This window comes from Eptatretus burgeri, chromosome 9, assembly GCF_056783735.1.
Source record: "Eptatretus burgeri isolate ZD-2024b chromosome 9, Ebu_testis_v1, whole genome shotgun sequence".
Classification (NCBI taxonomy): Eukaryota; Metazoa; Chordata; class Myxini; order Myxiniformes; family Myxinidae; genus Eptatretus; species Eptatretus burgeri.
Window position 1 is genome coordinate 84,852,709 of NC_140969.1, and position 13,739 is coordinate 84,866,447.

Below are 13,739 nucleotides of genomic sequence, written 5' to 3' on the forward strand. Positions count from 1 at the left end.
AACGTGCCATGGGTGCATCAGGTCGGTACATTAATTGGGTCACGAATGAGCATAAACACTACATCATTATTTATACTGTGTTTACGTCTAAAACCCACATTGCTAAAGACGTACAAGATGGCTAATCACAGTCTGCTCAGGGTGATAGGGAACGGCATTGGGGTTTGTCACTCTATTGTACCCATTGCAGGAGGATTAGCAACAACAGCTCGGAGATTCAATGTCAAATGATTACAATTATGTCGGGATATTGATAGCTGAACACTAACAAGATCCGAGGGTGTGAAGGGAAAAAACAGAAAGGATTATGATTCGGATGAGAGTAAGAATAGGAAGAGAAGTAGGAATTGGCATGAGTCTTTCAATACATCCTGCAAAAGGAGAAGTGAAATAGGATTAAGAGATCAGTTTTAAAAGTTTCATGAACCTGGAGCAGGCAGCGAGGTGAATGGATTTAAATGGGCGGCTGACACTTCCAAATGAGGACAGTGAGATGTTGAGTCAATGACCGTGCTTTGTTTTGAAGGAATCTTATCGGATGAAAGGTAGAAAGCACAGAAAGGTTAAAATTAAAATAAAACGATGAAGGAAATCCAACAAGAAAGATTGACTGCTGGAAATGCAAGGTCTCCAATCTCTTTCCATACGGACCGACTCCCTGCCCTTCCCCATCACAGATTGCTCCCTGTAGCATGTTGGCTTTTCTCTCACTAAGGCTGAGAATTTCCGAATAAGTCGAGACAACTCTGTTGCTGTAATACTCAGAAATTGTGCTTTAGCCATATTCTCTTCTTTTTCCTCGCTCTTTGGGCCTTTCTTGGATGATCGCCTGCCTTTATCTTCGAAGGTTTCCAACAATATTCTTATTAAAAAAAATCAACTTTCCAAATCTGATCCATTCAACTGAAGACCGGTCAGCTTTCTGTCCATGTAATGCTTCAGTCACATTTGGCTCGGCGGCCGTAGGGTCTAAAAAAATGTACGGCCACGAGCAATTATAGGGCGGCCGCAGTATTTCTACGGTCACACAATGTAGCAGTCACATATGTTTTTATTTTTCGGGTAGCCGCACGGGGTATTTAGAAATTGTGGAGACCGAAAACGTGGGGGTGCCGTACAGTCTTTGATTTGATGTCGCACGGTGACCTTAGGGCGTCCCTGCGGCGGCCATAGAATTTTCAAGACAGACACAAGGTAGCCTCAAGATGCCCGCAAGGCGACCGCAGGGGGGCCCTAAGGCGAACGTGGAAATAGTGGCAAAATTCATTTTTCATTGATAAGAGCCTACGGAAAACGCACGAATAATGCGAGCCCACCGTACACCCTACATACGGTCGATGTGGAACACATCTACGTCATGGATACGGCTTGTTGAATTGCTCCGGCCATCCGAGAAATGAAAAAAAGTTATAACTCCGCGCTTTAATTCCACGGAGACTCCTATGGCCTGTAAAAGATAGCCATACGGCGTGGGGCCACCTTGAGGCCATCTCAGAAACTCTGCGGCCGCCGCATGTTTCTGTCAATTCAAGGGGGGTACGGCCGCCGTATCCTAGCCGTAGAGCAAATGTGACTCATGCTTAAGCAAGCTGGTGGAATCCATTAAGGAAGGAGATGCTGATGATTACTCCATATCAACGTGGGACACAAGAGCTTTGCTTCAAGGTAGCAAAGCATTCTTCCGCTAACTTCACAACCTTAAGTCATGGGATCAGTCTATCAAGGGTTTTTTGTTTTTTTAGAAAGGGAATGGGCATGGTTCGATCTTTCAAAAAAGGATTGAAACAACAAAAGGTTGTGAATCTACTGCTGTGGAGCCGTGGACCCACCGTTTGGAGAGGTTTTGAGTTGAAAGGGTCAAAACCTCAACGAAGAATGGAGCCCAGCTGTTGCTTAAGTATTCTTATTATCTATCAATTGCTTACAAGTTCATAAGGTTCTTACTTTAGGTAACAACGATTTTGAGGTTTGCAATTAAATAGGTTAAGTATAGAGTGTTGTGGGATTATCATTTACAAAATCCTTGAAATGTTAATTTAATGCTTCAGGAATAGCCAGCACCGTTGAATAAATAATTGTATTTTTGAAGAACGGATATGAAAAAAACGTGTGTGTGTGTGTGTGTGTGTGTGTGTGTGTGTGTGTGTGTGTGTGTGTGTGTGTGTGTGTGTGTGTGTGTGTGTGTGTGTGTGTGTGTGTGTGTTGTTATCTCCATATGTGGGTGTCAGAAGGTGGAACGGAGTCCTTCCAGGTCTTGAAGCATCAACCTCCGTTTCAGTAAGGGATCATGATTCATGGACCAATTTGTGAAATCTTCTTGTTCTCAAAGTTTTGTTCCGAGTGATATTTTGAGGATTGTCACCGAGCTCCAGACAGCTTCCAACTGCAGTTCGTTTATAGTAATGTCCCCAGGGATGGTTTTTCAGATCTATATAAGGTTCTTCTTCAATATTCTTGTTGCTCCAATGATCACTGATACAATTTTGGATCTCTTCAGTTTCTAAGATATTTTAACTACATTCTTGAGATCTTGGTGTTTGGTCATTTTCTTGATTTTGACGTTGTTTGGACCAAAATTGCTGGGTTCTGAAACGTCAATTAGCAATCACATTTTCTTTTTTGTACCTAGGTATTCTATCCAGACACAATGCTTTGTTTTCTATCTTGGTTCAATCTGTTGCATGTTGTTTATCTTTCTGAGGGATTAGTTATGTATCCGTCTGAGCATGGACAGTCAGTTAATATTGGGACTATACTCTGTACAGAGCGTTGGTGCTGCCAAAGCAGTCTCCTGGGCTATTGGGCACAATCCTGGACGGGTCAACACTCCGACACAGGATACCAGCAAGCTGGTACTCATTTTGCCGACCTCAGAAGGATGACAGGCAGAGTCAACCCCACCTGGCCGAGCAAGATTTGAACTCAGGACCCAAGGATCCCAAGCCCACCACCCTAACCATTAAGCCAGCATCAGGCATAGTTAATGTTGTGATATTTCATTTTCACTCTGTTCCTAAAAAAATAATCATCTGGACTCAGGAATATCAGCTACAGCAGACATTGGATATGCAATCATGAAGCAGGAATTTGGCCGGTGTACCAGCTCAACAATAACTTCGTCTTTTCAAAATATGACGGCGTGAGACTGTGGGATAAGCAATTGCAAGCAAGAAGAACAGTCAGATCTCACATCCTCCTTGAATGATGGCCAATTATACAATGCAATAACCTGCCTGCAAAGCACCAGGATGACAGTTTATGATCTTATCCTTTCATATTTGGCATCAAAACCAATCCAGGCAACTCTGCAGCAAGCACATTGCCTCTAAGCTATCTTGGATCCCTTTGTAGCCAATGAGCAACTGAACAACATCCTCGAGTAACTTGGCACAGTGGAAAGCAGCCAACATCGCAGGATAGCATCCTCATTTGTGGTATTTTACACAATATTTTTTTTATGATCAATCTTCTTCTTTCGTATGCAGCACAAGGCTACAGGGTAGCATCAATGGCTGAGGGCATGCCTTTGCCGCTGATGCAATGCCCTGTGTAGGTAGTTTAGTGCAGGAATTTGATCATTATGCTGAGAATTTCCATATACTCTTCGTGAAGGACACCGTGAGATCTTAGATGTTCACCAACTAATGTCACCAACATATACACTACCGGTCAAAAATTTTAGAACACCCTCATTTTTCCAGTTTTGACTGAAATTTAAGCAGTTTAATGTTTCAATGTACTCTGAAATTAAAGCATACATCAAATAAACAATTACAGATAAAAAAAACTAAATCATGGATTGGTTTTGTTGAACAAAATTTAATCTAAATTTTTGACTCATCAAAGTAGCCACCTTTTGCAGATATAAGAGCCGACCATACTCGTGGCATTCTTTCTACAATGGAAACCAAATATTGTTCGGAAAGTTCTTCCCAACACTGTTGCAGAAGTTCCCACAAATGTGTTGCACTTGTAGGTTGCTTTGCTTTCACCCTTCTGTCCAGTTCATCCCAAACCAGCTCGATGGGGTTTAAGTCTGGAGACTGTGCTGGCCATTCCATGATTTGAAGCCTACCGTCTTGTTATTTCCTTCTAAGGTAGTTCTGACATAGCCTGGAGGTAAGTTTTTGGTCGTTATCTTGCTGTAGGATGAACCCCTGACCAACTAGGCGTAGACCAGAGGGTATTGCATGGTGCTGCAAAATGCTGTGGTAGCCCTTTTGGTTCAGGGTGCCAGTCACTCTGTGCAAGTCGCCGACTCTGGATCCAGCAAAAGAGCCCCAGATCATCACGCTTCCTCCTCCATGCTTGATAGTCAGTGTGACACACTGAGGAACCATCCTTTCGCCTACTCGACGGCATACAAAAGTCTGGCATCTTGCCTTGCTCTCCAAACTCTCTGCCTATTTCATGCAAGCTCAACTCCACACATGGTTTGCTGACTTCCTCTACTTTTGTAGCCATATGGCTCTCAATGAAATCCTTTTATCTCCTCTCCCTGCAGTGTTCTGGGCCCAGTCCTATTCCTGATCTTCATCAATGATCTCTATGACTCTCTGGAAAATCCTCTTTATTTATTTGCTGATGATTCTACCCTGAACCGTGGCATCGCTCATCCTTCAGACAGGCAGGCTGCAGCCCCTTCCCTCTGTTCAGACCTTGACAAAATCGCAAACTGGTCAAACACTTGGAATATGTCTTTCAATCCAGACAAATCTCATGCTCTCACTCTCTCTCTCTCTCCGAAAGGACCGTGTGGCACAACCTCCCATCTGCTTTCTTAACAATCCTATTGAGGAAGTTCAGTCACTCAAACTCCTGGGTCAGCCATGAATTTTCTTTACAAAGTTGGCCTCCAAAGCCTGCCGACAACTGGGCATCCTTCATCATACAAGGTCTTTCATTGTCCAATCTGAAGTTTTGATAACCTACAAGGCCTTCATTCACAGCTTTATGAGTACTGCTCTCCTCTTTGAGCCCTGCCTCATGTCTTGCCCTTCTTGACCTCATGGAATGCAAGGCCCTCAAAATCATTGGGATCTCCCAGGATGAAGCTGAGTGTCGAGGCTTGTTGCTTTCGCATGGCAGACAGGTCGGTGGTTTCTCTGTATTCAACTGCCTCCTTTTTGGTCTTCAACCCTCTGTCCTCAGCTCTGTCCCTCCCAGGTTTCTGCAAAGCACACATTGTCTGCCAGTAACCCTCGTCTTGTTAAAGTCTCCAAATCCAGGCTCACTCCTCACCTCCTCATTTGTTCCCCTTTTTCTCTTGCTTATGAAACCATCTTCTCTCATCTGTTCAGTCCCATTTTTCCTTCCAGGGCTTCAAGACAGCTGTTCATCCACCATCCATACTCATGATCTTTTCCACCCCAAATGCCCACATTCCCAAGCACTTCCTTTTTCGAGATTATTGTGAATTCCCCCTTTTCTGTCACCTCTTTTTGTTTGTTATTTGTTAGTTGGTTTGTTACTTTTCTGTTTCATCCCCACTTCCCCCTTCCTCTTCTTGCTTTTCTTCATTACCTCTGCCACCGAAGGTGGATGGAGGTTATGTATTCACCCCATTGTCTGTCTGTGAGAAGGATATCTCAAAAGGTTGTGAACGGATTCGGCCGAAATTTAATGGACAGTTTGGGTGTATGACAAGGACGAATACATTCGATTTTGGTGAAGATCCAGATCCAGATAATACAAATTATTGTTATTTCTAAGTGACTCTTCAATCACCAAGAGATTGGGCCAAAAACTATATACTGTATCACATGTTATTTCAAAACGTTGTGGACGGATCATGACAAAATTTGGTGGAGGAGTGTGTAGATGACGAGAACAAGCCGATTCGATTTTGGTTTCGATCCAGATGCAGATCCAGGCTATCAGTGGGAAACAGAACGTAAATTGTTCAGCCTGGTGGAAGTATGTGCTCTACCGAGTGCCTTAGTTCAGCTCGTTGACTCCAATTTGTCCTTCTCCCCCTCCCCTTGATCTCACTCTCACTTCTAATCTGCTGTTGGTGTTTCCCCCTTGCCATTTTGTTCCTTTCTATTTCACTCGAGCTCTTCCACAAACCTTGATCATGTCGGTATATTTAAATAAATAAATTCACTCGTTGGGCGATTTAGTCATGATTTATTTTTATCCCCCCCCACCCCCAAAGATTTAGGGGGGGAGGGGTCCAGACATCCAGGACCCTCCTTCTGGATCTACCCTTGGACTATGTCCTGTCTGGTGGAGTGTCTGGGCACGAGGGAGGGAGGGAGCGAGGGCACTCGTCGCCGCCTTGGACGCTGGGATACGAAGTGCGGGAGCAAGTCATTCAGAGCAGCCCATAGGCCAAGGAGTGCAGTGCAGTTCCCTGGGGTGTTCACAGCTCAATATACACTCACAACACACACTTCCGACAGAACACCGCCACTCCACCGTCCATCTTTCCCATCCTAATCCCCCCCCACCCGTCACAATATTTGGCCCGACATAACCCCAGCGGGTTGTGTGAGATAAGGGAGGAGTCGCCCCCACACTGCTCCACTTCTTTCTTCTCAATTATTCTTGCCTCCTTCTTCCTGGATTGAATGATGGCACCTGTCTGTTGTCTGTATAAGAGGGAAAATACATGTTAGGGGTAATTCTGCTCTTCTGTGTTTTTGCCTGCTTGATTAATTTTGATGATTGCCTGCCTGTGTAAATAAAGATACTCGCTTTAAATATTGCCTGCTTGTCACCTCTTATGACACAGGGATATGGTACACCTATTTTAACCGGGGTATACACCGGCCCAGTACACTGGTACTCATTTCGCCGACCTCGGAAGGATGACGGGCTGAGTCAACCCCCTGGTGTATTAATTCAGTGGCTCAACGGGGCTTGAACTCAGGACCTTTTGGATCCGAAGCCGTTGCCCTAACCACTGTGCCAACACCAGGCTAAATTAGCAGAATAGATCTAGTTACTTTTTGGTTGGTTAGTTTACAAGCAAACTAGTTTATTGTCCTCAAGTACACCATCGTTTGTGTCACTTTATCTCATCTTCAAAGAAAATATTTTCCTGCAAGATAACACAAACTCATTGTATCATACCAATCAGCATCTAACAAAAAATTGTTCACACTTATGAAAAAGGTTCAGAACTTGTGGTTGTGCCATACCCAAAGGTGCACCTGCCCTAGATGTATATTTTAAAAGAAAAACCACAGGGATCTCTTTTAATTGCTTATTTCTCGGTTTTCTACTCTCATGCAATTGATGCACTTGTAAAAGATTCTCTCCAACGAAATCCACATCCTGGAGTAATGAAAGGGAAATGGCGATTTGCTACACCGGCTGGTGTCCCTGATCATTACAACCATGAACACCACGGTGTGGTTTCATCAAATTGTGATACCTTGCCACGGAACCACAATCTCTCGTTCAGTGGTGAAACCTCTCGGTCTAAATGGACAAAGAGCCCCATCAAAATCTCCCACCATCCCTTACAAAAAAAATGTCTACTATAATCCAACGGCCAAAGCATAAATTAATTTTTTTTTTTTTTTTTTTTTTTTTTTTTTGTATACCTTGGTCGAGGCTCGTATGAGAGCTAACACACAACTCACAGCAAGGAGGCATGAGACAAGAGGGGCGGGAGTGGAAGGGACAAAACATTGGGGAACAGACACAGGTGAACTGTGGAAGGGAGAGGGATGGGGATGGGACGGGGAACATGGCGAGGGGAAGATGGACATTAAAGGGACTTTCAGGAAGGAAAGCAGGAGAATTGAAGGAAGTGGGCTTGGGTGGATTATCGGGGGTAGAAAAGTTCGAGGATTTGGATGGGGGAAGATAAGAGGTGGTGGTGAACAGCTGTTTTGAAAGCCTGGAGGGAAGAATGGGAAAGAATAGAGTGAGGAAGTTTATTCCAAAGGCGGGAAAAAAGAGGAATGAAAGAGTGAAGATGAGCAGTGATTCGTGATTTTGGTAGTTTTACCAGAAGGGGGTTGTTGGCGGACCTTGAGCGCCCTGTGGAAATGTGGTTGGGACAAATCACAGAGAGAGCAGGGGGGGCAAGGCTGGAGAGGAGTCGGTAGAAGACAGAAAGACCACCGACCAACCTGCGGTGATTGAGTGAGAGGCCCAAAGACTCAGCTTCATTGCGGGAGATGCCAATGATCTTAAAAGCCCTGGTTTCGACAGCGTGAAGTCGAGAAAGGTGGGAGGCAGGAGCACCAGCCCAGAGGGGAGAGCAGTACTCCATCAGGCTACGGACAAAGCTTTGTAAGTGGTCAGGAGCTCAAGAGGGCCGAGGAAGGACTTTGCACGACGGAGGATTCCCAGTCGGCGACTGGCTTTTGAGGCAAGGTTGGAAATGTGACTTTCCCAGGAAAGGTCATGGCAGATAGTGAGACCCAGAAGCTTGAAAGAAAAGACTTCTTCCAGAGGATTGTTGAGAAAGTGGATGGGGGGTTTTGTAAACGGTCCTTTCGAAGAGACATAGTGAGAGTGTGAGATTTGTCTGGATTGAAAGACATGTTCCACGTGTTGGACCAGTTTGTGATTTTATCCAGATCTGCAGTGAGCGAAGAAGCTGCTGCTTGCCGGTCTGAGGGATGACAGATGGTACGGCAGAGGGTTGAGTCATCGGCAAAGAGAAATAGAGGATTTTCCAGAGAGTCCGAGAGATCATTGATGAAAACCAGAAAAAGAACAGGGCCCAGAACGCCTACCTTGAGGAACTCCAGCCTGCACAGGAAGAGGGGATGAAAGAACTCCATTTAGGGCCACACGTTGACTGCGACAGGAGAGGAAGTCTGCGAGCCATGAGTGGAGATGGCCTTGAATACCATGGGAAGAGAGTTTGGTGAGTAGGGCAGGGTGCCAGACTGTGTCAAAAGCACGTGATATGTCCAGCGATACGGCTCGGATTTCCTGTCTGGCATTGAGGACCTCCATCCATTGATGGGAGAGCAGTAGCAGCATATCTAGGGTAGAGTGACCTGGTCTGAAACCAAATTGATGATTGGAAATCAAGCCATTGGAGAAGAGGAAGGATTTCATGTCTGAAGCGATGATGGATTCCATAACCTTGCTGATGATTGGGAGAAGGCTGATTGGTCTGTAGTTACAGGGATCTGTTTTTGCACCTTTTTTATGCAGGGCAGTGATGTTAGCAGATTTCCAAGCAGATGGCAGATGACCTTGGGAAAATGAGAGGGTGAATAGAACAGAGAGAGGGTGAGCAAGAGCAGAAGAGCAGGCTTTGAGGACACGTGGGCTGATGCCGTCTGGACCGGTTGCAGAATCTGACTCGAGGTTTGAAAGCAAGCTCTCCACCTTGTCAGGAGAAAAGGATACAGAGTCCAGGGACAGTTGGGTGCGACTGGGTAAAGTGGGTAGAGATAGTGATGGGTTTGGGACACAAGATTTAGCTGCAAACACCGAAGTTTAGACATTCAGCTTTATCACGTGTGGAATCAGCAGTGCGGCCATTTGAGGTAAGGGAGGGGATGGAGGGGGAACATACACCAGAAACAGATTTGATTAAACGCCACCAGGATTTTGAGGAGGGAGAGAGGTTTGAGAGTTCAGACTTGAGATGAGAAAGATGTGTTGTTTTCTGGCTCTCCTGAGGGTAGATACACACTTGTTCCGAGCTTTGTGGAAAGAACTGACATTGTCCTCAGCTGGGTTTGCTTTCCATGAGGCAAAGGCAAGTTGTTTCAGGACAACTGCCTCGCCACAAGCTTCAGTAAACCAAGGGCGGGAGGAAGGGTAAGACAACTGAACACGAGAGGGGATAAATCTGTGCATGAGGGAGAGCAAGTTTCTTTGAAAGAATTCCCAGGATGAGTTGATGTTTGAGAAAGTAGTGATAGGAGACCAGTCTGTAAGTTTGATGGCTGCTCGGAGACCCTGCCAGTCGGCTTGAGTGAAATGCCAGACTCGACGGCGGTGAGGTGGTTCTCTGATAACAGCCAGAGAGATGTCCACTTTAACAAGGACGTGGTCAGAAGAACCAATTGGAGCGAAGGAAGAGCAGCAGATATTGTCAGGGAAATTTGTCAAAATCAGATCCAGAAGAGATGGAGTACCGTTGGTTGAGATCCGGGTCGGGAAGTTGACCGATTGAGTCAGTCCCAATGAGTCACAGAAAGCTTTTGCTGATGTCCCATGGCAGGTGAGAGAGGTACCCACACCTAGCCAACTGGCGTGATGACAATTGAAGTCGCCACATAATTTGTCGGTTCCTTGTCCATCATGAAGTCATGTTTGAATTCCTCGTTGAGATTCTTCAGGATATATGATATCACAGGAACAACAATTTGCCCAGAGACAATGGTAGCTTGCAGTGGGAAGGCTTGTGAGCTTTCACACTTATCCTCAATCAGCAATCCATTGGGATCTCATTTGTTGCTACAGGATAAAGACCGAATGCGAAAGCAACAATCACTTCAACTTTGGTTGCTTTGTTTGAGAAAGTTTACAAATAGACTCTTGACTCAGCTGGATTGAAGAGGAGGTGGTAGCATATTCACCACCGGGCCATTGGAATCATATACGACCAGACCACAAACTGCTTAAGGGATGTGATGCAGGGCAGGTAATATCATGGGACGTGCTAATCATGGTCACACCATTAAACACATGCCTCCTGGTCCTGAAGCCAAAATGTATGATCATTGAGTAAATACTGTTTCTGCCTTTAGGTTTAAAAAAAAAAAAGTTTAGATTTGGTCACGCCACTTGCCCGGAGACAAAATCTTCCCATCTTGCGCCCCTTTAGGTCCTAGAATACAAGACCCTCCATGCCATTGAAATCTCACATCGACCAGATCTGCTCGATCGGAGTCTCAGAAACTGCTTCTGCGGGTTTGTGGGCTTGCAGTTAATAACCAGCTCTATCCTGGTTTTGAGCCTCCTGCCTTCTATTCTGTTGGTTCTTCTGCCCAGCACCTAACTCCCCAGGTCAACACACAATCTGCTAGAAATGCTTTCCTTGGTACCCCTCCACAAGTCTTAAGTCCACGTTGACCCCATTTCTTTTACACCCCTCCTTTATTGTCTGTGGAACTGCCTTCCTCAGTCTGTTAGCACAAGCTCTTCCCAACGGGATATCAACTCTGCTGCCCACTCCCACCTCATGGTGTTTCCCATTTCCATTACAGAGCTGTACTACACCTGCTGTGACCCTGTTCTCATCATTCTACAATATCTCACCATGTGCTTTGGTGCATTCCAAGTTGTTCCATCGTTTTCCCATTGCCCCATTTTGTCTGTTGATCCTCAACACATGAACAAAAGTAAATACTGTATTTTTAAGGTGTTTCCGATTTCCATTACAGAGCTGTACTACACCTGCTGTGACCCTGTTCTCATCATTCTACAATATCTCACCATGTGCTTTGGTGCATTCCAAGTTGTTCCATCGTTTTCCCATTGTCCCATTTTGTCTGTTGATCCTCAACACATAAACAAAAGTAAATACTGTATTTCTTTAAGCCTCCCTCTCTATGATAGGGGATGGCTTATAGCTGTTGTATGATTTATTTCTACAATTAACACCCCAAATATTTTTTTATGGTAGCAGAGTTTCTTAGTAACACAACTTAGAACACCCTTAGTAACACAAAACCACCATTAGGTTTTATTATTTCCTTTTTCTCTCTCTGTCAATGTCTGAGCTGTATCTCAGAGCCAGTTGGGACTTTCTGAATGAAATTTTGCATCAATAATGGAAATAGAAAGCACGCGGGGTTGACCTAATTAAGGTGACCAAATTTTAGAAATTTTTACTTTTTCATCATAACTCCACGAACTTTCATGTGATTGGAATGAAATTGCCCTCTCTAGATAGTTTAGAGTAAGACACATTTAGCCTTCATTTACATATGAGGTTAAAGGTCAAGTTCAAATTGCAGTCTGAAAATAAAAATGAGTTTTTTTTTGTCCGCTCAATTTTGCCAATGTGCAATTTCAAAGACCACTTGGCCTTCCAATATGTTCTTGCATCACAATAGTGTACCTGCACTGAAGTTGTGCACCTGATATTTGCTTGGTGTCCTTAACCTACATTTTCTCAGACTGTGACCTAATTAACAAAAAAAAAAAGGAATAATTTTTACCGATTTCCATGGTGTTGAGTTCTATGGATAGACTGTAGATGGGGGTTGGGGACACATTTTTTTATTTCGGCCGAGGCAAAGCGAGGTCGAGGCCGTTTATTCCTGCTATGTGAAAGACTATGCAGCCCATGCCTACAGAAAAATGGGCTTTTTAAAATGGTGGTCGCATTTTCCATCCAATCATCATGTAACTTTGTTTAAAAATTCTCCATGCGTTGGCGCTCCTATGTTGAAAGTTTAGTGTCATTCGCTCTCACGGTTGCAAAGAAAACAAATTTAAAAGCGAATGAAGGTGACAAAGGGGGAAGAGAGGAAAAAAAGTCAGGGCCTTGGCCAATGTCCCACAACATGGTCAAGGATGATTGTGGATGCCTTTTGCTAGTTTTCATTGTTGAAGGTCTGAAAATAATATGGCCAACATTGGGATGCTGGGGCTACGCGGGGTTGCTTACCCTTGGCGATGGCTTTGTGATCGCAGATATCTATTTTTTTAATGTATGTTCTTTAATGTCAAGCGTCATACATCAAAAAAATGGCTAGACCTGAAATAATCAACAAAAGCAAGAATTTGCATGAAGGGAAATCAGTGAACAATTATAACTGCTTATTTAAAATCAAAGTAAGTGTTCAAATTTGTACGAGAAAAAAATCGAGTTTGCTTATGGTTCAAAAAACAAAAACAAAAGTCCAAAAAAACTTTTTCCGCAATGTCAAAAGAGCAGGATAAAAAGGAAGAAACGGACAGACCGGAAATTGATAAGAAAGGCCCCCTGGAATGGCTAAATAGATAGGAGCCAAACCGAGATGGAGAATGAGATAACCACTCAAAATGGATGGGCAATGGCAGGTTAGGTTTGTTCCGTGAGCAAGCGGCTTGCTATTGCTCACAAAGCAGCTTGCTTGATTCAAAAAGTTCAAGCAAGCATTCCAACGGAACGGCTATTACTCGCCAAGCCACTTCACGTGGCAGTCTCCATGGAAATGGATCGAATTTTTTTTAATCACCCCTTTTATGAGTTAAATTATTTCAAAGAAATATGGCAAAGGTGGTCGGATAAATGCTCAGAATATACCACAGACAGCAATGAGCGTCTCGAATCTACAATCTGCAGGGGCTCGACCTGCCTGGTCATCACTATTATCTCCACAATTTGCACTTGCAATGTCCCCCCCCCCACCGCACCCCACCCCACCCCAAACTTTTAAGTAGCGATCGACGCCCACGCATGTGCTGCACCATTATCTCACCTCATCCCCCCCCCCATTTCTTCTGTAATCTTTTCTTCCCCTATTAACCCGACCTAACTCAACACTCTTTATATGTAAGTGAGTTTATTTCCATCCTCTCTTCCTGTTTGTTCATTCTCTTGCTTGTCAAGTCCAAATGTGGGCCCCACTGTCACATCATTACTTTTTTTTTTGTACCCTCAGTCATCTTCCTCTTCCATGAGCCTCAATCTTGTACATTAAAAAAGTGGGACTTTTGTCCAAGTGTTTGTCAGATCCATCCATTGTGACATCAGCAACATTCCATCTTCTGGTGTTGACTTGTCATGCCATTGTTATCGCTTCATTGACTTGTTCTGACATTATGTTTCTATCTCACATTCAAATCTAAATGTAAACGATAACCTGCCTCTCTGA

The 13,739-nt window shown here is 44.3% G+C and overlaps 1 protein-coding gene across 2 annotated transcripts in view; it reads right to left on the reverse strand.

Moving 5' to 3' along the window:
* The window catches only part of LOC147020503 (protein cornichon homolog 3-like), a 99,966-nt gene that overhangs the window by 80,989 nt on the left and 5,238 nt on the right, over positions 1 to 13,739 (reverse strand). The gene's annotated exons all lie outside the window — the stretch shown is intronic.